Source organism: Crinia signifera, chromosome 6, assembly GCF_055691185.1.
Source record: "Crinia signifera chromosome 6, ASM5569118v1, whole genome shotgun sequence".
Taxonomy (NCBI): Eukaryota; Metazoa; Chordata; class Amphibia; order Anura; family Myobatrachidae; genus Crinia; species Crinia signifera.
The window spans coordinates 80,983,531-81,007,254 of NC_139222.1; positions in this window are offsets into that span (position 1 = coordinate 80,983,531).

Genomic DNA, 23,724 nt, shown 5'->3' on the forward strand with positions numbered 1-23,724 from the left:
ATCGCAGCTTAGCCTATGAGAAGAAGGTGTCACAAAGGGCAGGAGTATAAACCAGAGGAATATAAACCGAGGAAACAGAAGGTTAGACATGCCCTGTTTTGTGTGTACAGCATGTCAGAAAGAGCAGGTTACCTGTCAGTAAAGCATTATTAAATATTCTATATATTTGTTCCATTAATGTCCAGAGTTCTGTTTTACATGATAAATGGTAACTAATATTATGGTAATCAGATGCGGGAACACATTGGGGGAAATTTACTAAGATGTGTATTCTACTTCACATGTGATGTTGCTTTGGGCAACCAATCAGAATATACTTTTTATTTAGCACCCTCTAGAACAGGGGTGGCCAACCAATCAGAGGCAAAGAGCCAAAAAATATGTCCTGGTAAGTCAAAGAGCCGATGCCCTGCAAAAATGGGCGTGACCTAGGTGCCGGAAGGCCACACCCCATTTTAAAAGGGCTGTGGTCTAGCTGACACAAGGGGAAATATTCAATTCAGGTGGCGATCCCCTGACAGCGAGCTATACAGTGACGATAGCTGACTGTCACTCGCCCTTCACTCGCCGAGGGGAGGTGGAAATGGCGAGTGTGGCAATCACAATGGCGGGACTCGCCACAAAATGCAGTGGGCTAGCTACATTTGCAGCGAACCTCCTCATTTAAGGGAAGAGGATGGCAAGGATTTTTGCAAAACATTGAATACGTTGAGGTGGGTTAGATGGCGAGGATGGCTCTTCCTCACCAAAAAAAGCCATCCATGCCGTACAAACCCCCCTCAATGCACACATTAAATATACTTCAAGGTCATGTCTAATTTTTGTGTTCACGTATTTGTTTATCTATCTATCTATCTATCTATCTATCTATCTATCTATCTATCTATCTAGCCGTAATTTGAATATTGGAGATAACTGTGCTGTGTAATATAAATTGGTATTATTTTGAGGCCACGCCCCTTCCCCATGAAGCCACACCACTATATTTTTGCCTTGAGCACCCACCAGCAAAAACATAAATCGGCACCTCTGCTTCTGGCAGGCAGAACAGGGGGCGGAGGACGGAGTAATAAGCTGCTACTGTACAGCCTGAACATGGCACCGGGAGACGCTGACATCAGCGACCTCCTTGCGGGGCGGCGCATGCACAAGCCTCCTTGTACTCCAGCGGCCGGGTCCCGACGGCGCTGCGGCGAGGGTGATTGCCCGTGCCGCATTCAATTCGTTCATTGTTTGAAGTTGTTTTATGAGCAAAAACACATTTTACTTAAGAAAACATTGGACATATCAAATTGCAGTGTCTACTGCTGCATGTGTTCAATGCAGATCGAAATTACACTGTTGCTTATCAGTGCACATACAGAACAGGCTGTACTGTAAAAAGTGTTACAAAATAGTCACCAATACAGATGTATCGGGTCTCATCTTTGCCACCAGGCCGCCATGGCGGAGGTTCTGGCGCATCGATATTCTCCTGGCGCTGGCGTCCGCCAAGGGGCGTGGGAGCACGCCATGTAATACAATCCGCCACCACTGGGTGACTAATCCTCCATCAAGCTACAGTCGGAGTGATGTGCCAGTGGTGTCCCGCTATTCGTCGTGAAGAGCGCGCTTACAGTATGAGCCGCTCGTGCACAATGAGCCGCTCGTAGGAAATGAGCTGCTCGTAGGAAATGAGACGCTCGTGGCCGTAGGAGTGAGCAAAAGGGCTACAATACCTTCACGTTCACGTAGCCAATGCTGAATATTTTGAACTGTTGGTACTGTGCATACAGTAAGTGTAATGCGTATGCAGCTGAAGGCAACCGCCTCCTCCCCTTTCAGACTTGACCTACAGTACACAAAAGTACAATACATTATATTACAGCGCTAATCCATGTAAGGACCGTCTCAGACGCTGCAGGGATTCGGGTTTCGCTGCTAGGGCTGCGGATGCCACTGATTGTATCAGCACTCCACAGCCTGTACATATCAATGTCCTGCGTAGTTTAGTGGTTAGCAGCGCGGTTCTTCATGCTTGGAGACCCGGGTTCGATTACAGTGACATCCTTTTTTTTTTTTTTTTTTTTTCTATTCCAATATTTTGTAGAGTGATATTTAATAAAACCAGACCATTAAATGTAAAAGTGTTAACAAAACTAGACAAATAAAACAGTTAATGTTTTAGTACTGCAATTACAGTAGATCCACCTGTGGATCGTTTATAATGTGTCCCTATAGATTGTAAGCTTGCAGCAGGGCCCTCCTACCTCCAAGTCTGTCTGTTGCTACCCAGTTTGTTTTATCACTGTCTACAATTGTAAAGCGCAACGGAATCTGCTGCGCTATATAAGAAACGGTAAATAAATAAATAAATGTGTCAGTCAGTAACGAGTACACCAGTGTCCCAGCTACTGTGGGTGTTCATGAAGTGTTGGTACTGTACAGTAAGAGGACTTGATTTGGCTACAGTACCATTGCACTAGTGTTGTCTCTTGCAAGGAGTGATGTCTATGCAACTGAAGTCAAGCGCCTCCTCCCCTCCCCCCCAGGGGTGTAGGGGGTCGGCTAATACAGGACATTACACCACAACATCTCCTGCAGAGCTAATTCACGAAGGGGCGGGCCGTCTCAGACGCTGCCGTGACTCGGGTCTCGCAAAGGGGCGGGCCGTCTCATACCCTGCTGCGACTCAGGTTGCGCCAAGGGGCGGCCCGTCTCAGACGCTGCCGGGACTCGTGTTTCGCCGCTAGAGCTGCGGATGCCACTGATTGTATCAGCACTCCACAGCCTGTACATATCGATGTGCTGCGTAGGTTAGTGGTTAGCTGCGCGGCTCTTCATGCTTGGAGACTCGGGTTCGATTACAGTGACATCCTTTTTTTTTTTTTTTTTTCTTCTACAGTATTCCAATATTTTGTAGAGTGATATTTAATAAAACCAGACCATTAAATGTAAAAGTGTTAACAAAACTAGACAAATAAAACAGTTAATGTTTTAGTACTGCAATTACAGTAGATCCACCTGTGGATCATTTATAATGTGTCCCTATAGATTGTAAGCTTGCAGCAGGGCCCTCCTACCTCCAAGTCTGTCTGTTGCTACCCAGTTTGTTTTATCACTGTCTACAATTGTAAAGCGCAACGGAATCTGCTGCGCTATATAAGAAACTGTAAATAAATAAATAAATGTGTCAGTCAGTAACGAGTACACCAGTGTCCCAGCTACTGTGGGTGTTCATGAAGTGTTGGTACTGTACAGTAAGAGGACTTGATTTGGCTACAGTACCATTGCACTAGTGTTGTCTCTTGCAAGGAGTGATGTCTATGCAACTGAAGTCAAGCGCCTCCTCCCCTCCCCCCCAGGGGTGTAGGGGGTCGACTAATACAGGACATTACACCACAACATCTCCTGCAGAGCTAATCCATGAAGGGGCGGGCCGTCTCAGACGCTGCCGGGACTCGGGTCTCGCAAAGGGGCGGGCCGTCTCAGACGCTGCTGCGACTCAGGTTACGCCAAGGGGCGGCCCGTCTCAGACAGGAAGTAAGTCAGTGGCTGGGCTCATGACTCGTGGTGTTTCTCCTGCTCAGCCTGACGATTGAGAGAGGAGGAGCTTACTACTGTATGCTTTAATGGCGCAGCTTAGCAGAGAGGAGCCATACAGCGACCTGGATCTCAAGCACCTTGTTTGCTGGAGAGATAGGACTCTCTCCAGCAATAAACTAAAAGTTTGGGCATACAGAAACTGGCCGTGAGCGGTCGGTCTGCTCCTTAGAGCGCCGATGGAGCGACCTTGTCAGGAGAGATCCTGACAGACTTCAGTCCATCAGGCGCTATAAGTACAGTAATGTGAGAATACTGTACTGTACAGCAGTGGTTCACAAACTTTTTGGAATCACGGCACCCCAAGAGTATCAGAGTATTTTTCAGGGCACCCAAAAGTTTATTACCAAGAATAAAAAATAATAATAATAATTACTGTAAATTAAGTACTGTAAGTTGTGCTTAAATGTCATCATTACAGTACTGTAGGTCCAGTTACAGTACTGTATGTGGTAAGGAACATGATTCACTTCTGTTTATACGCATACAGTACAGTATTTTATACTTGAAAGCCACAAGCACTGATTTTGCCCATTACATTGACCATAAACAATTTGAATTGGTTCTGGCCACCAACCTGAGGCACCCCTGCAAGTGCTCTGAGGCACCCCTGGGAGCCTAGGCGCACAGTTTGGGAACCACTGCTGTACAGTGTACCAGAATAAAGTGTTAATAAAGTGGTGACTGCAGTACAAGTGTATTACAGTGCAGTGTACAGTACAGTACTGTACCTGGGTGCCGTTGGGGCCGTAGGATACCGTACTGTACTGTAGGTGTATTCTACAGTATAATAATACAGTATTTGGGGTCCCACTAGGGTTAACAACTCATCCCTTTAACTCGGGACACATACAGTACTGTATTAATTAAGCAGGTTTTGTGGCTGATTAAAACCAGGTGAAATGGAGTCGGGAAGTCAGGCAGCCACACAACCTGTGTAATTAATATGTTTCCCGAATTAAAGGGTTGAGTTGGTGGTACTGTACAGGTCCCACATAATACCAGTGTGGTTCCACCATGTGTATAATAATGTGTATAATAATACAGTACTTGGGGTCCCGCATTACCGGTGGGGCCCTCCACGTGTATCCTATAATAATATAGTATTCGGGGTCCCAAGTAATACCAGTGCGGCCCTCCATGTGTATTGTACTGTATACTGCAATAATACTGTACCCGGGGTTACAATATTTGTCACAATGTTTTTTAATAGACCTGTCGTGCCAACGTAGCCACCCCCTCACCACCGAGGCAGAGGAGGAGGGTGAGGAGCAGGGCACCAGCTCAGCTGGTAAGTACTTTACAGTATAACACCAGGGGTCCAACCATTTAATTTACTGTACAGTATGTTTACAGTGTTTTTTTTTACATTTGCAGCATCAATAAGGCACACCTCCACCCAGGGAGATGAGGTGGTGGAGGAGGAAGAGGGGGAGGAGCAGGAGGAGGCGGCGCCATTCAGTAAGTACAGTGGTACAGTACATACACTATGAACAATTGGGGTTGTGTGTGAATAGCGATCAACAATGCGGTGTACATTGCTAAGCAAGGTTTACAGTATTTAATAAAACAATACACGATCTTGCATACAGTAAATTATACTGTACAATGCAGGGGGTACTGTGCAATGGTATTGCCAACCAGTACGAGAGAAGTGAGACATCTCACAGGATCTCTGCTACTGCACAAACAATGGGTTAAACTACAGTACAGTGCAGTCCTGTTGTTATTGGGTGTGTGGTGGGGTGGGGGGGTGGCCAGTACACCTTGTCTGACTGTGGCTTCTCGCTAGTCTGGACCTACAGTACTCTGCTAAGGGCAGCCAGATGCCTCTGTCCGGTGGAGGGGGTGCTTTGTGGGATGCGGAGGTGGGGGTTGGTTGCTGAAGAGGGTGGAAGTGCAGGTGGTTCTGGAGGACCTGACGATGCCATTTGGTTTAGGCATTCACTTTGGGGGGCTCTGCGGTGGGTGTCATGCAGCATTTGGGCCTTGGCTGGTTGTACAGTAGGTGGCTGGTGCCCGCTTGGAGATGATGTGTAGGCATTTCAATCTACAGCATTAGGGCCTTCTTCTAATGTAGTACAGTTTGCTGGGCGCAGCACTATTGCATAAAAGTCTTATACTGAATATTGTAATAGAATTACAGTATACTGTTTATTAGTGAACTCAGTGGCTGTTTATTAGGAGCGTCCGAGACGCTCCTGCGAGGCAAATAAAATGCAGCTCCTCTCCGTCTCTGCCAAAGAGACGCGATCACGCTCGTGCAAGCGGCGTAAGAGAGGTGCTGACTAGGCTTGCAAGGGATAATTAAGTTCCTGTGCCTCATGCACGCGCTGCAGCACAAATTTTACGCATGTGCAAATGAGGTTTTCAAAAGTGACATCTGGTGGTTAATCTGTGGTATTGCACGCCACGGAGAATCGCCAAGCTTGTAAAAGATATTGCGAATGCCGAGCGCCACGGCCACCATGGCGGAAAAATCGCAATAGGCTGCAAAGATGAGACCTGATACATCTGTAGGTACAAGGCAAAGGGGCAAGAGAAGAAAAATAGAATTCATTGTTCAATTTCTGAAGCTAAAGGCCCCCATACATTAGGCCCTAACTTAACCAGCAGCTCCCTGTGAGTGGTCAACTACGATAAGGCTCTTGATGTGCCATTTTTTACATGTGATAAATCATATGCAATTCATCACATGTAAAATCATGGGGCGCTGCAGTCGGAGGGAGACGGGTGGGATAGCAGCGAGAGCCGGGCGGGGGGACGGCAAAAGCTGTGAGCTGTGCTGCAATAGAGGCAGTGCTAACAAGCACCCCCGGTGTACCGCTGATGGCTGCGCATAAGATTTATTCCATGTGCAGCCTGTCCGACCTCTGACTTCGATCCGATGCGCCCGGGGCCACACATTGGATTGGATGTTATACATATATGATTTGGCCCGATTCACAGCCAGATCCATCGGTATTGGGTGAAATCGGGCCCAACTTGCATGGTGTATATGGGCACCTTTAGCTACAAGATTTCTGAAAGGTGAATAGGCTTGTAAGAAGAGTCACCCTGGAATATTGTGTCTTATGATAGTCATCCACCTGAGAGGCTCCCAGGGGGTGGACGGGGGCGGAGCTTTTCATCATAAAGCCCCAGTAAATGCAGCAATTTACAGCTCTTTTGGAAGGTGCGGTACATGTGTATTATCTCGGGCCCAGTGCGCTATTTTCTTAGTGGGCTATTCTGCGTAGTGAAATTGCATCGCATGGTACTTTTTCGTTGCATGCGATGGATGCGATGCGATATCACTAGTTAATTTATTCACTGCACCCTGTACAATTTTTGCATCGCATCGCACCACATACCATAACACTAAAAAACGCATGTGAACGATTTTATGTGTGTTGAGATTTACAGTACCACAGAACACCCTGTGTATATGCATATGTGATGCTAAATAACAGTGTGTGTATATATATATATGTGATGCAAATCCCCAATCGTGGTGAACGGACGCGTTACGCGTCCTCTCGACCTTTTCCTACCCCCACTATCCACGTTGGCGTGGAGCTCATCTTCTATAGTGCAGCGAGCCAATGAGCCCGAAGCGTGGCGAGTAGATGCGGAATACATGTTAAGTAATCTGCGTCCCCTCACGGGGCTCGCCACGCTTCGGGCTACAGATGTAGCGGGTCTTATTGTTGCTGGCGAATCGCCAGCAACACGGCGCTCCATCTGACTGAGACGCGCGTGCGTCCCCCACGCACACGCGTCTTCAGTATCAGGGCGGCGAGGCGGACGCAATCCTGTCCACCTCCCGCTTCAGGGGTCTGCGGGGGGCTTCAGGGGGCTGCGGGGGGTGCGGGACCCGGTGTAGACACCGGGCGACCACCGGCAGCACCGTCGGAAGGGGACGCGCGTCCCCTTCCGGCATACAGATGGCGCGGGGCAGGGGATGGCGGCTGGCGTCGCCATCCCCATGGTAGATAAGTCCCGCTCCATCTGTAGGTGGCTCGCTGCACTTGCCACACTATATAAAATCAACTCCACACCAACGTGGATAGTGGGCGTATGAAAAGGTTGGGAGGACGCGTAACACATCCCCTCGCGGGGCTTCCTGCGTTCGCCACGTTTTGGGAGGACGTGGATAGTGGGGGTGTTTTCGGGACATATTCACACCTGCAATATCATCTATCTGACACAGTAATGACTACGTGTGTTAACAAATAACTCGTATTTACTTAATCAGTAATAATGAAAGAGCATATTAAATGAAGTAATCACAATAAATAATGATAATAGCAATCAATCAAGAATAACAACGTTCATGAAGAAAAACTGGTATTTACTTAATGAGTTATAATGAAAGAGCATATTAAATCAAGTAATCTCAGTAATCACAATAAATAATAACAATAGTAGCAATCAATCAGGAATAATAACATTAATGAGGAAACAAATTACCAAAAATAAGGAGTCAGCGCATGAAGGATGCGCTTAAATGGCTTATCAGCACCCAAAGTTTTACGCCACATGAACTCCTGCAAGTAGGATTGCAAATGGTGACGTGCTGTGCCTCTTTGGCACTTGTTCCGCCATTTTCAGGAGCCCCAAAGCCGTTCGATGTTTTGTGTGTGTACACCTGTATCGTGGGTCAACAAAGTTATATCTGTGATTAACTCTGGCAGGATTATATCCAGCCTGTTCCAATTGATCTGTGCTGTACGCCCACCAGCAATCAGAATAAATGGTTGTGCCCGGCTCGATGTTCTCATTTATGGCCGCCATCAGAGTGGTGGCATCACGTTTTGGCACCACTGTAATAAAGCACTGTTCACTTTCACGTGAGTTGCCGCCAAAAATCCATTGAGGCAAAACACTGCCGACATTGCTTTTTCTCTTTACAAAAAAGCTCTTATCGACCTCAACAATCTGCCCAGGTCCACCGATACGCCGCTGTGGCTGTGCCATCAGGTCCATGGTGCATCCATCCATTGTACAGGATCGCAGTTTTGTTAGAAATTTGGAGCTGACGCTCACAATAATCGATTAATGTGAGCTCCTCTGCCCAGGAATATATAAATCGTATCATGGTGAGGAATAAGCGGCACCCCGGAAACCAATGGCCCGCTCTTAGGCTCACCTTCTGACGGCATGCTTTGCTATGGCACCGCCACATGCACTCCTTAACTGTCAAGCTCATGGGGTGCCGGTTGGTACAATTCTGCGGCAGCGGCAGCAGATGATGGTGCTGAAAGAATTGGACAGCCTCCTCCTACGTCTTAGGTAGGCTGAACATATTAGTGACAGCTTTAGCCATTTGGGACACTTCGACCTGCTGGTCTGAGTGATGCTGCCATTCCTGTCAGAAATTCACCTCAGAATGATTCTGACAGGGAGCGGGAATACTACCTCTGACTGACTACGCAATTTACGTTCCCTACGCTAATTCTGAAACCACAGTTAAGGTAAATGCGTAACAGACACCACCATAGGAGTACCATATTGACTACTAAAATCGCTCCGCACGCATCACATGGCACTCTAACGTTAAATGTGATGTGATTTCAGTACGGTAGCGTACATATGCTAATTGGGCACCGTGATAATACACAAGTACCGAAGGTGCTAAATTTACACAATTTGCATCATTTTTGCGCTGCCCCAACCTGCATGTTGCGGCATTTCACTGGTGGAGGCAGATGCTGCTGGGGGGGGGGGGGGGGTATGCAGGGGGTGTCACAGGCATGCTTGACCACCCTTCTGGGGGGGCAGGAGGGGGACCTAATTACCGTATATACTCGAGTATAAGTCGACTCGATTATAAGCCGAGGCACCTAATTTTACAACAAAAAACTGGGAAAACTTATTGACTCAAGCGGGACCCTCACCCGAGTATAAGCCGAGGGGGCTTTTTCAGCATAAAAAATGTTCTGAAAAAGTAGGCTTATACTCTAGTATATATGGTATGTGGAGCATACCAGCCATTCTGGGAGGGTAGGCCTTTAATCTAGGGAATGTTTGAAAAATGGCTCACTGACTGGTACTTTATCACTCTCCTTTTTTTGCACAGTACACCTGGCCCTCTCAAGTGGTGACAATGGCCATAACAGGAATTTCCACCTTCTTAGTTGCCATATACCCATTTAAAAGAAAGAATAAATACACTGCAGGTGGAGAGCTTTATCAAGAGCCACATTATTTCAAGGTGACATACAACTATAAAAGTATAAAAATGAAATGACATTGAACTTTTCCTGCAAAGTCTGTTCACCCTTTTATACATTTTGCAGCTTAGTTTCAGAATTAGAACAATGAAATCTATTCTTGCCCCTTTGCTTGTTACTGTTCTGCAACACTTTAACCAGTACAGTCTGTTATCTTTGTGCTGTAACAATTGATTAAACAGTTTTTGTTTATTAGGAGACAGTGTTATAACAGTGCAGTTCCTAAAATGTATGTGCAGATGTGGGATTGTTTTACATTACTTACAAAAGCTCATTAACATATTGCTAAACGGCCGCAATATCGGAGGTGGAAGAAGTAACAAAGAATGGATGTGAAACAATGACATCATACATTACTTTTCTTTTACAGGTATTGTTAAAAGATGAAGTGATGAAGGATTTACAGATGAATATTTTCTTTTGTTGCCAAAGCCGTCTCCTAGAGTGAGCTGTTTTATTCCAAACCATCACGACTTTTAGTGCCAAAGTATTTCTGCACAGATTAGGATGGAAAAAAAACCCCCACATGAGCGATGATGAGTAACTCTGACTAAACCGAGATGGACACAGAATAAACCATTTTCCTTTATGTCATTGTATACCGGTGTTCAGAATACACATGTATACAATTACTGATTGCTAGAATGCTTGTGCATATGCCACATTCTGCTCATTCTGTGAGATCGCTTGCAAGACCCCTAAACTGCAGCCTGATCAACAGGCTGTGGCCATTTTGGAGATAGAGCGGGGTGTCACAAACCACGGTGCGCAGCCCCGTTTGCTACCGCTTCCCCTACCTTCACATTGGTCCACCCTGCTCTGCAAGTCCAATGCCTTTGCCGCCTCTGATGGTGGATCATGGTGTGATGTCCCTTGTGCCCCCTGTGTCCCCGTGGGCAGTTGGCGATGCCCCTTGCCCATTTCACACCAGGCCCATGCAGTATGGGCGCCTGCATGACACCTGTGACCAGCTACTGTGCAAACTAATCACGCTGACCGCTGGTCTGAACTCTGACCTGTTGTTGCATGCAGTCGTCCGGGACCTCCTGCACCCGGACGGACGCAGCTGGGGACGTTGCCGGGCAGCATCCCAAGCCTCGCTTTGAGACTGGGCGTCGGGGTGTTGCCAGGCAATGTCCCCGAACTTCCGCCCAGAAGCCGGGAATGTGCACGCCTGACGTCACTCAGGCAGCACGGTTTTCAAATAAATAGCCAGCGTTTTTGCTCATCTAGCATCCAGCGTTGGTATCCGGTCCCCGTGGCCTTGGTCCTCGGTCCTTTTCACTTGGATTTCTGCTTCCAGTGGATTCCTGTCTTCCATGTGAGTTCTCCATTCGGGTCCTGTTCCTGGTCTGAGCATGCGTCTGACCCACATTCTCCATCTTCCCGTGAGTCACATAAGTGCTCCAGTGGAGCCACGGTCATTTCTTCCTTTGCCCTGTAGCCCCTCCGTGGGCTTTTTTGTTATATAACTTGTTACTTCTTTGGATCCCTTCTGGATCTTTCAAAGTCTGTCTTTATTAGATTCTTTTAGGCAGGGATTGCCCCCTTCATTCTGTTCCCTGTTTTGGGGAGTCACCGTCCCTGTGGTGTGTTTGTGTGGGGACTCCTCTCTGTCGTTTGTGTCTGCGACTAGGTCGCAATCCCGTTTTGGCCTGGTGCCAGCAGTCGGGGTTTTTTTCCCAGCTAGGCCCATTAGTCAGATTGTCCTCTTGGGCTACCCCTTGGCGATCGCTCTCCCCTTGTCAACACCTAAGACCTAGCTGCATCGGGGTCGGAGCGGGCTTAACTCGCTCCTGCGGACGCGGCGGCCACAGGCGAAGCCTAGCTCTGCAGGGGTTTGCCATCTGCCTCGGGGACTCAACAGAGTTAGAGTAGAATCCACTATGGCCGTCCTAACCGGCGGTCCCGGCTACGGGCTCACACCTGAACTCGAGAATCCCGTGTCCAGCAGTTGCTCTCTGCGCCCTGGCGGGCATCATAACACCTGTACACCTGTAGAAGTACCAAGGTGTACACTGACACTTCCTGGTTCTGATTGATGCTGCGGCTTGCAGCCAATCACGAACAGGCAAGGGGGATATAGATCAGGCCTTGGGCCTAACTTCCTTGACTTGAACAATTGCTTCCATCTGTTCCCTGAGTGTACTCCTGTGTCAGAAGTTCCCAAGGCTCCTGGCTATCCAGTCTTCCAGCGATATCATCTCCACGTGTCCCGCTGCTGCTGCTACTTACCTTGTTCCGTTCATCATCCAGAGACTCCTGCTAATTCCATTACTGCGGTAAAGTGAGCAAGTTATCCCCAGCAGAGGACCCCGCTGGCACTGGCTAGCAATCCCCCGCTAGCTCCCGGGCTAGACCAATTGGCTCCCAGACCAAACTGCTTTTATCAATCAGTGACTTTCTCCATCTCAGTCCTGATCTGTCGACAGGCACTGTCAACATCCAGGTCGACTCTCAGCTACTGCCATCTCCTAGTGACTAACATCATCTGTGTCATCTCCGACGTTCACCAGTTGCTGTGCAACAGTATTGTCGCATTATATATCTGCTGCCGACATCCCTGGTCGACTGTGCACTGAAGTGCCCCCAGAGACATTGTCAACCTTCTCCAGGTTATCGACATCTACACCAATGACTCCCAAGTCGTCATTCCCAGCTTCCAGGCCGTCCTGCAATTCCCAGGCTGCCTACTGTCATCCCCGGCTCCCAGGCCGTCTTGCAGCACCCAGGCTGCCTACTGTCATCCCCGCCTCCCAGGCCGTCTTGCAGCTCCCAGGCTGCCTACTGTCATCCCCGGCTCCCAGGCCATCCCGCAGCTCCCAGGCTGTCTACTATCATCCCCGGCTCCCAGGCCGTCTCAAAGACATACCCTCAAGCCTCCTGTGTCCTCAGTCCCAGCCTGCGTCCAGAGGACCAGGGCAGGGGGCCGCGACTTGCTTGTCAGACGCAGCCAAGTCCATAGTTCCTTGCGGGACTCCCTGGTGAATACCGCTGGCAAGTTAGACTCCGCGCCCCTGCTTCTGGTCTCCGCCAATCCTCTGGTTCGCTGTGCCCGGGTCCCCAGTGTATATCATACATAAAGCCTCCTGCTTTCTGCTTTCCAGCGCCCTCCACTGGTCCACCACGGTCCCAGGCGGGAACACAAGAAACCCCGGTGCTGACACGGGGGCAATGATGGAAAAATTGCTGATAATTGAGGTGCATTTCCCTGATTTTCTGGGTGTATTGAAGGCAGTGGTGGTGTCCTGAGGGTTAATCAGATGACTGATCATGCAGTTATTTAATGCTGTATCTTCAGATGCGCATACCAGGAGCTGGCAGGAGGCACCTATTAACACAAGATGCCTCCTGCAGCATTTTTAGGATTATTGCAATGTCGCTGCGTACCATATTGCAATGTCGTATACATATCTATATATCTATATATAGTACACAGTGACCGGCACTCCCCTGTGTCCAATAGAATTTCCTCACCCGGTGCATTCATTTCTGGAACTGAGTCCAAGCAATAGGCAAAGATGGCAATAAAGGCAGCGCACTCGGATTTATGAATATAGAATATGAATATTCTTTAAGTACTGTAAAATACTACATGTACTATTCTGTTTCTCTGTGGTTTGTCATCCACTGTATTTAAAGGTCAAATCACAAACAAAGAAATGGAAATTCATCAGTTTAAAGTACGCCGTGAGTCATCGTCGTCCATTTTTTTTTACATGTCAAGAAAACATACCACAAAATTTATCATAGAGTTTCCAGCAATATTACAGAAAAAATGTAAAATGTATTAAATCATACCAGTTAGTCTCAGGTGAATTATAAAGTACATAACAATTAGAGATGTGCAGACTCGGATTCCAGAGATCCGAGCCCCCACGAACGTCATCATACCGAGCCCGATTCCGAGCAGTGCTCGGAGATTCCCGCCTGACTCGGGTCCATCCGCGTGGTCAGAACGCCATCTCCCGGCGCCGGATTTTGCGAGGCTTTAAAAGCAGCTGCTGCGCATGCCATCTTCACTCCAGTCAAGTAGTGGGTTGGGAGAGGGTGTGTTGGTGCTGCTGCTGGGGCTTAAACTTGAGCTTGACCTTGAGCGCAATATTTTGCAATCGCTGGTGCTGTCTCTCAGTGCTGCTGTGTAGTCTAACTGTGTACTTGTAGTACTACTGTCTCCTCTGTGCAGTCTACCTCTGGTGTGCTGTGCTGTAATTTATTATTTTATTCGCTGGGGCTGTCTCCCTCAGTGCTGCTGTGTACTCTGTTCTCCTCTCTGCTTAGGAGAACAGTCTAACTGTGTACCTGTAGTACTACTGTCTCCTCTGTGCTGGGGCCTACCTCTGGTGCTGTGCCTGTAATATTATATTATATATTAATAATTAATTATATTACCGTATATATATAGTCCACTGGTGCTGCCTGCACTGAATCTGCCAGTATTATTTAGTTACTCAGTCCACTGTTGCCACTGACAGTGCTACTGCCTACCTAGTGTACCTACCTAGTACATACTAGGCTGCTATATCTAATAATTTAATAAAAAAATAATACTTGTGCTGTGTGATTGTAAAAAATAATTCCATCCTGCTGGTGCACTGACGTGTGCCACTGAGTGCGACTGCCAAGCAGTACCGTCCTAATAATAAAATTAATTATTATATAAATTCTGCTGGTGCACTGCATAAAGCTACTGGTGCTGTGTAATATTAATAACTAACTACCTTTTGTGGTGACCACTGGCAGTGCTACTGCCTGCCTGCCTACCTACCTAGTAGTTTATTTTCTCTACCTACTAGGCTGCTATATTATTAATAATTAATTTAATTGAATTATATATAGTCCACTGGTGCTGCCTGCCTGCACTGAATACTGTGAATAGAGGTTGCCAGTATTATTTACTCAGTCCACTGTTGCCACTGGCAGTGTTACTGCCTAAGTGTACCTACCTAGTAGTACAAGTACATACTAGGCTGCTATATCTAATTTAATAAAAAAAAAATAATAATAATACTTGTGCTGTGTGGGACTGTAAAAAATAATTCCATGCTGCTTGTGCACTGACATGTGCGACTGAGTGTCACTGCCAAGTAGTACCTAATATAAAATTAATTATTATAAATTCTGCTGGTGCACTGCATAAAGCTACTGGTGGTGTGTAATATAATAACTACCTTTTGTGGTGACCACTGGCAGTGCTACTGCCTGCCTGCCTGCATTCCTACGTAGTAGTTTATTTTCTCTACCTACTAGGCTGCTATATTATTAATAATTAATTGAATTATATATAGTCCACTGGTGCTGCCTGCCTGCACTGAATACTGTGAGTAGAGATTGCCAGTATTATTTACTCAGTCCACTGTTGCCACTGGCAGTGTTACTGCCTAAGTGTACCTACCTAGTAGTACAAGTACATACTCGGCTGCTATATCTAATTTAATAAAATAATAATACTTGTGCTGTGTGGGACTGTAAAAAATAATTCCATGCTGCTTGTGCACTGACGTGTGCCACTGAATGCCACTACCAAGCAGTACCTAATAATAAAATTAATTATTATAAATTTTGCTAGTGCACAATACTAGTATATCTGACGTATCTACCTGTCTTGTGCCTAGTACTGTCTTATCTACCTGTCTGGTGCCTAGTACTGCCATATCTACCGTCTGGTCTGGGTCTCATTGCCTAATACTGGCGTATCTACCTGTCTGGTCTGGGGCTCACTGCCTAATACTGGCGTATCTACCTGTCTGGTCTGGGGCTCACTGCCTAATACTGGCGTATCTACCTGTCTGGTCTGGGGTTTACTGCCAAATACTGCCGTATCTACCGTCTGATCTGGGGCCCACTGCCTAATACTGCCATATCTTCCTGTCTGGTCTGGGGCTCACTGCCTAATACTGCCGTATCTACCGTCTGGTCTGGGGCTCACTGCCTAATACTGTTGATCTACCGTCTGATCTGGGGCCCACTGCCTAATACTGCCATATCTACCTGTCTGGTCTGGGGCTCACTGCCTAATACTGCCATATCTATCGTGTTGTGCCTAGCACTGCCTCATCTACCTGTCTGGTCTGGTGCCCACTGCTGAGAGTCATTCGTATGAGGGACTTGTCTTTTCAATGCATACAACTGATTGCATTCCACTAATGAGAGTAATTGATTGCTGCACCAATCGCCCACTGCTCCTCGGCTGCACTGTGTAAGCAGTGCACAATCAAGCCAGATAGGGGTCTTGTTGGATGTTAAACTGATCGAAACAGTTACACACTTGCAGACAAACTCTGTGCTGCCCGAAATGCCCACTGCTCCTTGGCTGCACATGGTAAACAGTGCACAATCAAGCCAGATAGGGGTCTTTTTGGGGCCTAGTTTTTTAAACTGCCATCCTGTTTGCCGCTGCAGTGCCACTCTTACATGAGCCACGTGTTTGTGCCGCACATTTGTGTGGCTTAGCATAGTTATCCAGCTACCTCGGTGCAACCTTTTGCCCTAAAAACAATATTGTGAGGTGTGAGGTTTTCAGAATAGACTGGAAACGAGTGGATATGAATGTTATTGAGGTTAATATAGCGTAGGAGCAAAAAATAATAATAAAAAAAAAAAGCGATTTTAGCAGTTTTTATGGGTTTTTAATAAAAAAAATCAGAACCCAAAACCCCAAAAATCCAAACACAAAACACTGAGGAGGTGTTTTGCCAAAACCCATTAAAACCCAAAACCTCAAGGTAATCAGAACCCAAAACCCGAAAAGTGGCCGGTGCACATCCCTAATAACAATAGACATAAACATGTGCTCTACTATGATCAGCGCCATCTTACCACATAGGTACAGTGGGCAGCTGCCCTGGATTGCACAATTCTAGGAGCATTTGATTGATAACTAATTGAAATCCTTCATTAAATTAAGACATTGGGGCAGATGTATCAATCTGCCTATAACGTTTTTTAAATAACGAGTCCCGCTTCTCCAGCATATTGTGGAGAAGCAGGCACACGTTATAGGCAGAAGTATTAACCCCCCAAGCTGAAAGCTGATAAGGAGAGCCGTTATGCCCAGCGTTAACGGCTCTCCTTATCGGGTCTCCCGGCTTCCTGCGCGTGCGCACTAGCGGCTCCCCCCCCCGGACGGCTTTCTGGGCATGCGCGAGATCTCGCTAAAACCACAAGATCTCCAGCGCAGCCCAAGCCACAAGCAGGGCTAGCGTTGTCCCCGCAGTGGGGGTTAGGATAACGCTAGCCCTGAGCTGGCGAATTAACACCTGGTCGGCTTTTAATACATCGCCCCGGCCGATTAAACACTTGGGGGGGATTTCAGGGGACAGCCCCGCCGAGCGTAACTCGGCGGGCTGTCACTAGCGCATGTTAGGTGTGCTAGTAATACATTAGGTAACTCTTAATCCCCCCAGTTAACCAGCGTTAAGTGAATTTCTGCACTTAACGCTGGTTCATACATCTGCCCCATTGTTTTATAGAAACTGCCCACTGACTTCTAACTCCCTATTGGTGGTTTGACACATTCTGAACTTCCATACGTTGATGTCCGTTTTGCTCTAGAAAGTCCTGCCACCTGTAGTAATGTAGTCCGTGTTTTCATCCACTTATCCACTATCAGTGCTCGAAAGGTTTGACTGCCCAGCAAAATAACATTTACTAAATGTATCCATTGGGATAATATATCTATATTCAAGAGTGTTTGTTTGTTTTTTAGATACCTGATTAAAAACATAATTGTAAACATTTGAACATACAAGCAGTAATCATTGACAGGTAAAGATCATTGATAAAGTGGAGTAACTCTAAATTTTGCCGAACCCCCCCCCCCACATTAGTATCATTTTTTTTACCTACACTCACTGCCAGGAGTTTCTTACTCATTGCCAAGGATTTCTTGCTCGCTGCCAGGTGTCACACCAGGGGTCTGAGTCGATGAGACAAAGACCTCTGGTTTGGGGTCTGCATCGGTATTGAAACCGGGCAGGCTGTAGGAGACCCCTGTGCATTTAACTTGCACGACTGCACCCAGAGGCAGTAAACAGTCAGGTGTAAAATACAACCAGGTTTATTGGCAGAAGGTTGTAACAGGTAAATGCAGGTAAAGTATGCAAGATGGTATGATACAGTCACAGTAACGGCAATACTTTACAATGATGAAATGGAGATGGATCGATGGTGGAACATCGGATGCAGATTGGGTGATGTATCCGGAGTATCGGATCGTGGATGAATACTTGTGTCCGGAATATCAGACTGGATCAATGGAGGCTTGGAATCCGGAATATCGGACTGGATCGATGTTGGAACATCGGATGGGAATGGAATCCCGGAGCTAGGCGGATACCTGCTTGAGGTGGTCTGAAAGGCAGTGGCAGATCACAGGCGATGATACCCTGGACACTCACAGGCGATGGTAACCTGGACACTCACAGGAGATGGTGAACCTGGAGAATACACTGCAGCAGAGGAAGACAAACACCAGCAGGAGACACTTGCATGCATGGATGACAAATGAAGCACTAGCAATGGAGTGAGCGCTCCCAGGATACTTTTACCCACTGCTTGGCCAGGATTGGCCCAGGCAGGTATGACAGGGAGATCACTCCACGTTGGATTGGACAAGACAGACATGTGATTGTGAAAACATGGCAGCCCCCATGTCAGACTATGGCGGGAAAGGTTGTTTGCAGATGCCATGCTTGTGGCCAGGAGCAATGGCGGCGGACAGGGAACTTGCTGAGCACAGGACACTGTCTCTGCGGGTGAGGGAAGTGGTGCGCCGTGCAGCCGCAGACTCCGCAGCGCTGAGAGGACCGGAGGATGACTGAGATGGAGGCGCACAGTACTCAGGACGCCGGCTGTATTGGAACTTGTACCGGTAGCTGAGCCTGCGCAGACACTTGGCCGGTATAGAGCTTGCTTCAATACTCGGATCGTGACACCAGGGAGTGTATATATTGCCAGGGGGTTCCATACTAACAGCGCAACAGCACACCTAGAACCCAGCACTTCTGGTAAGTGCTGTACATGCTGCGTTCCCCTGACAGATGCTAGAGGTCCAGTAGGACCTTAACATCTGTCTCCTCCAAAGCAACAGCAACTTTTGGAGGGCCATTTTATCATATTCCGTGAGGGAGGCCAGACCGCATAGAATCTGCAGGGTCCCTGTGCCACTGAGTCAAGCCCCCCTCCCCTCTTTTACCGCTTGGACTGCAGTACTCTCGTTACACCACTGGTTTCATACCTAAAGTAAAGCATGGATTTATTATAAACACAAATCAATTGCATATATCAGTCATGATTACAGCTATCTCCTACCGCTCTACCAAAAATGTTAACAAGCAGAACATTTACTGAGTGCAGGCTATAACTTTGTACCCCAGACACAAGTTCATCAAGTTCCTGTAATACCAATGTAAATGAGTTTTGTCTTGACTATACACTGAATAGAATGGCATACAGTATATTTAATGCAAAAAAGAACCAGATTTTTTCCAGTTATGCATTGCTCAAAATATATCAATCCCATCACAGGTTTACTTGTAAAATGCAAGCCTTAAACAGTGCATCATTGTTCGTGATATGGAGATGTATTATGTAAGGGGCACATTCATATGAACACCCAAACAGAGACCATATGATTGTAATATAATGGTATTTATTTTCATAGATAAACTGATCTGAAAGGCTGTATATGCTAGATTGTGCTGGTTAATCGCAATAGGCCGTAAAAGAACTGGATCAAGAATATTGAGCTCTACCAATATTAACACAGCTCACATAAATATGCATGTTCATCCGGGCAGCTGTAATGCAGTTATCATTACGTGACTTCAAATTTTAAAATAATAATTTTTAACCCAGGTCCTGTTTTGCTTTCTATAATCAAAGAGGGGATTTTTTTTTTTTTTATTTCAGAATCACATGTTCTATAGAGGATAGGATTTCAAACTTTTTTTACACAGATAATAACTCCAGCTCTGTATATTGGGCAGGAGCAGAAAGGCAAAAAGCATGCTGTAATTGTTTTTCTGCATGAATACAGACTGTGCATTAAGCAGGAAGTGTCACCGTAGTAACCTGTGTTCATTTTAAGAAACACGTTGGCTGTTTTTCCATGCAAAAGGTGGCTAGTTGTAGAAGCAGTACTAAATGGGTTTTAGCATCTTTATTGATCCCTAATATCAAATGTGCTCATAAGAAATAAGGGGGGTTATCATACCTCCCAACTTTTCATGTGAAGAAATAGCAGGGTTGCCGACCCTCCCGAAATTTCCGGGAGTCTCCCGAAAATCGGGGCTCCCTCCCGGCCCCCCGGAAGGGTGGGCAACCCTCCCGGATACAGGGGGGACCCCCGCTGTCCCCCGGATCGCGGCATTTAAATGCCGCAATCCTCGGGTGTCAGAGGAGGGGGCAGAGCTAAAATGACACAATCGCGTCATTTTAGCCCCGCCCCCTCCACGGAGATCACTGAATTCGCCTGTTTACCAGCATGGGGGCGGGGCTTAGTGATGTCACGCTTAAGCCCCGCCCCCTGAACGGCTACTGAATCTCTCCTCTCCGGGCTTCTCCCGGAGAGGAGAATGAGAAAGTCGGCAACCCTGAGAAATAGGGACACTAGGTCCGAAAAGGGGGCGTGGCGTATGCAAATGAGGGCGCGGCTTATGCTAATTAGCCGCAACCTCATTTTCATACGAGAATAGACGCGTCTATTCTACTACATTGGGGGTCTCCCAACTGCCACTCCCCCGCAGCGGGACAATGCCTGCCGCGGGTGGGACGTCGGGACAGGACCCGAAAATCGGGACTGTCCCGACGGAATCGTGACAGTTGGGAGGTATGGGTTATTCTGGTTCACTCGCAAAGGCAAATTCCTTCTCAAATGAACAAAACCAAGTGTACTGCAGGTGTGGCAGGTGTAACTGGTGCAGAGAGAATTCGATTTGGGTGGGGTTTTTCAAAACGAGATCTATATTGCAGTGTTAAAATAAAGCAGTCAGTATTTTTCCTGCACAGAAACAAAGTCTAACTCACCAAAATCTTTATCTTCGGAATTTGCCTTTGCGATTGAACCAGAATAACCCCTTAAAAGTGCAAATGGATGTGAGAATACATGTGATGCAGGGTATGTCTGGCGTAGACCAGGTGCATATGCTCTGGTGCCAACTAGTTCACATTGCATTTGCAGGTACTGTATTTATGATTTTTATAATACATCCAATTTATGCCTAATATTGGAGGCAATTGCAGCTAACCTTGGCCAGGCCCCAATAATAAGGAATGTAACTGCTGCATTCTTCTCATAGTACGCAGTAGCCAGTATTTATACAGCAGATCAGTATTTATTTGACATAAACTGTTCTGTTTACATTAAGGGAAATATAGGCAAGTGTAATGCTCCGTTCTTTATTTCTAAACTTTGCACAGGGTACCAATTTCGCATACCCTTTGCATGCTAGTTCAGCCCAAAATTGCTTGCCACCCTATGGCCCTAATGCTAGACTGCAGTGTCCTGAACAACAAGGCCCCATCGATGGCTTTAAACACTAAAAAAGAATAATAATATAAATCTATTTCTTTGTACGCAGATGGAAACAGTGTTTAAACAATAGGAACCAGGTCTAAACGCAGACAATTAAAGAAAAAAGAGGGTATGTGCCAGCGCTGGCTGTAATAATTGAATAGTACACGGTTCTCAAAAAAGTATAACAATTTATTATAACATAAAAACAATGAATAAAATAATGAATCACTTTAAAAGCAATAGTCCAAAGCAGTGAGATAAAGATACCTCAATAGATAATTATCTTGATGATTGTAGAGCACGAGCACAAGCTATTTATGCTGCTGTGAAAACCTCCATCCACCATTATCAAGTGACAAGTCCACTCTCCCACAGTTGTACCTCTTCAAATCTTCTGGATTCAGAATTCTTATGGGATACAGCCTTATTCCTAATCATCCAGCTACTACCTAAGAGGACACTACACTGGGACATCCTGAGTCCTTGAAAATATAGGACATACTTCATGGACACTTCGTCACAGATCCTGGCTTCCACAAACGACCAGGCACAAATGGGATGGTAATATACAGCAATATTTATTTTATACATCATCCAAGCAGCTACAATCATCAAGATAATTATCTATTGAGGTATCTTTATCTCACTGCTTTGGACTATTGCTTTTAAAGTGATTCATTATTTTATTCATTGTTTTTATGTTATAATAAATTGTTATACTTTTTTGAGAACCGTGTACTATTCAATTATTACAGCCAGCGCTGGCACATACCCTCTTTTTTCTTTATATCTTTCATTGGGCCTGACAAACCCTTGTGCCAGCTGCTGTATGATAGCGCACCACACAACCTACTGTATATTGTTTTTCCTAAACGCAGACAATCTCTGCCAGGAATCCTTTTAGCGGCAATTGACACATTTTCGTCAATGCATTTTTTTGTAAAGCTGTTTGTCAAGCAGGGGTATCCAATTTCATACAATGCATTTTTGGCCTGAGATTGTGGTTTATGACTGAGGGTGTTTTGTCGGCTGAAAAAAGGACCTGCAACCGCAAGCTAACACATGAGATCCAGATTAAGCTCCTGATCACATGGATTGTCGTGGCTTCCAGGATCACTCTTTATGGATTTTGCTTCAAGAGCCAGAGGCACCGGAAGCATAATGCCCGATAAATGTTGCCATTGAGGGGCGGAGCGCACCCCATTGTGGCTCATTGGATAGCCCCTCAGTCAAACTTTTTAGCAGCTGTAAATTTGGTGTACTTGTATTATTATTTTTTTCATATTACAGTATATCATTATTAAAGCATTTAATTGTCGTTATATATTTTTTTCCTGGGACTCACATTTATATTGATCTGATGTGTCACATCCACCATGGCGCTTACCCAAATCCCCTGTGCTGTGCTCAGCCCTAGGCTCTCTAACTGCATTGACAATACCATGTCGCTCACCTCTGCTTATATCCCTGGCTCCGGTGGGGTACATGTGTCCGCGTTGTCGCCGCGCGGTGACACCGGTGATGTGTGCTCTGGTTCCATGCAGGGAGTGAGTGGCATGCCGCCATGTGTGTTTGTGCCTGGTTAGCTCTGTGACTGATTACGGCGTTTGCGCAGCTGCGTACAATCCTGGCCGGCAGAAATCTGTCGCCTCTCTGGCGGGCGCCATATTGTTGGTTCCCTCAGCCTCTCCTGTGCGGCTCCGCCTCCCCAGTCAGATTGCCTGACCTATCGCTGCACAGTCCACCTGTTAAGTACTGACTGGCCGGGTTAGACCGGCAGTCAGTACAATGATGTCTAACCCTAAGCATCATTGCTCCAGCCTGGCTCTGTAGTTTCCCACTACACTCCTGTGCATCTTCAAGGTAGTCTCCCTGCTGATAGTCTACTGCTACTTCAAGTGCCAAGGACTCCATTGCCGCCAATGAGGATCCAGCAAGGTTAGCCCCCCAAAGGGGTATTACCTTGCTCCATATTCCCGACGGTTATTTCCCACGGTCACGATCCTATTGCTGCCACGATCCTATTCAGCAAGGACAAGTCTTCTTCATTCATATTCTTTGTTATTCCAATTATCCAATCCTCAATCCAATCATCCAATCTTCAACCCAATCATCCAATCTTTCATCCAATCTTCAATCCAATCATCCAATCTTCAATCCAATCATCCAACCCTCAATCCAATCATTCAATCCTCAATCCAATCATCCAATCTTCAATCCAATCTTCAATCCAATCATCAAACCCTCAATCCAATCATCCCATCTTCAATACTCAATACAATCATCCAATCTTTAACCCAATCCTCCAATCTTCAATTATCCAATCAAATCCTTCCATCTTCATTTATTCAACAATTCGTCAAGCAACATTACAATATTCTTTCAAGTACCAAGCAACATCTTATTCTG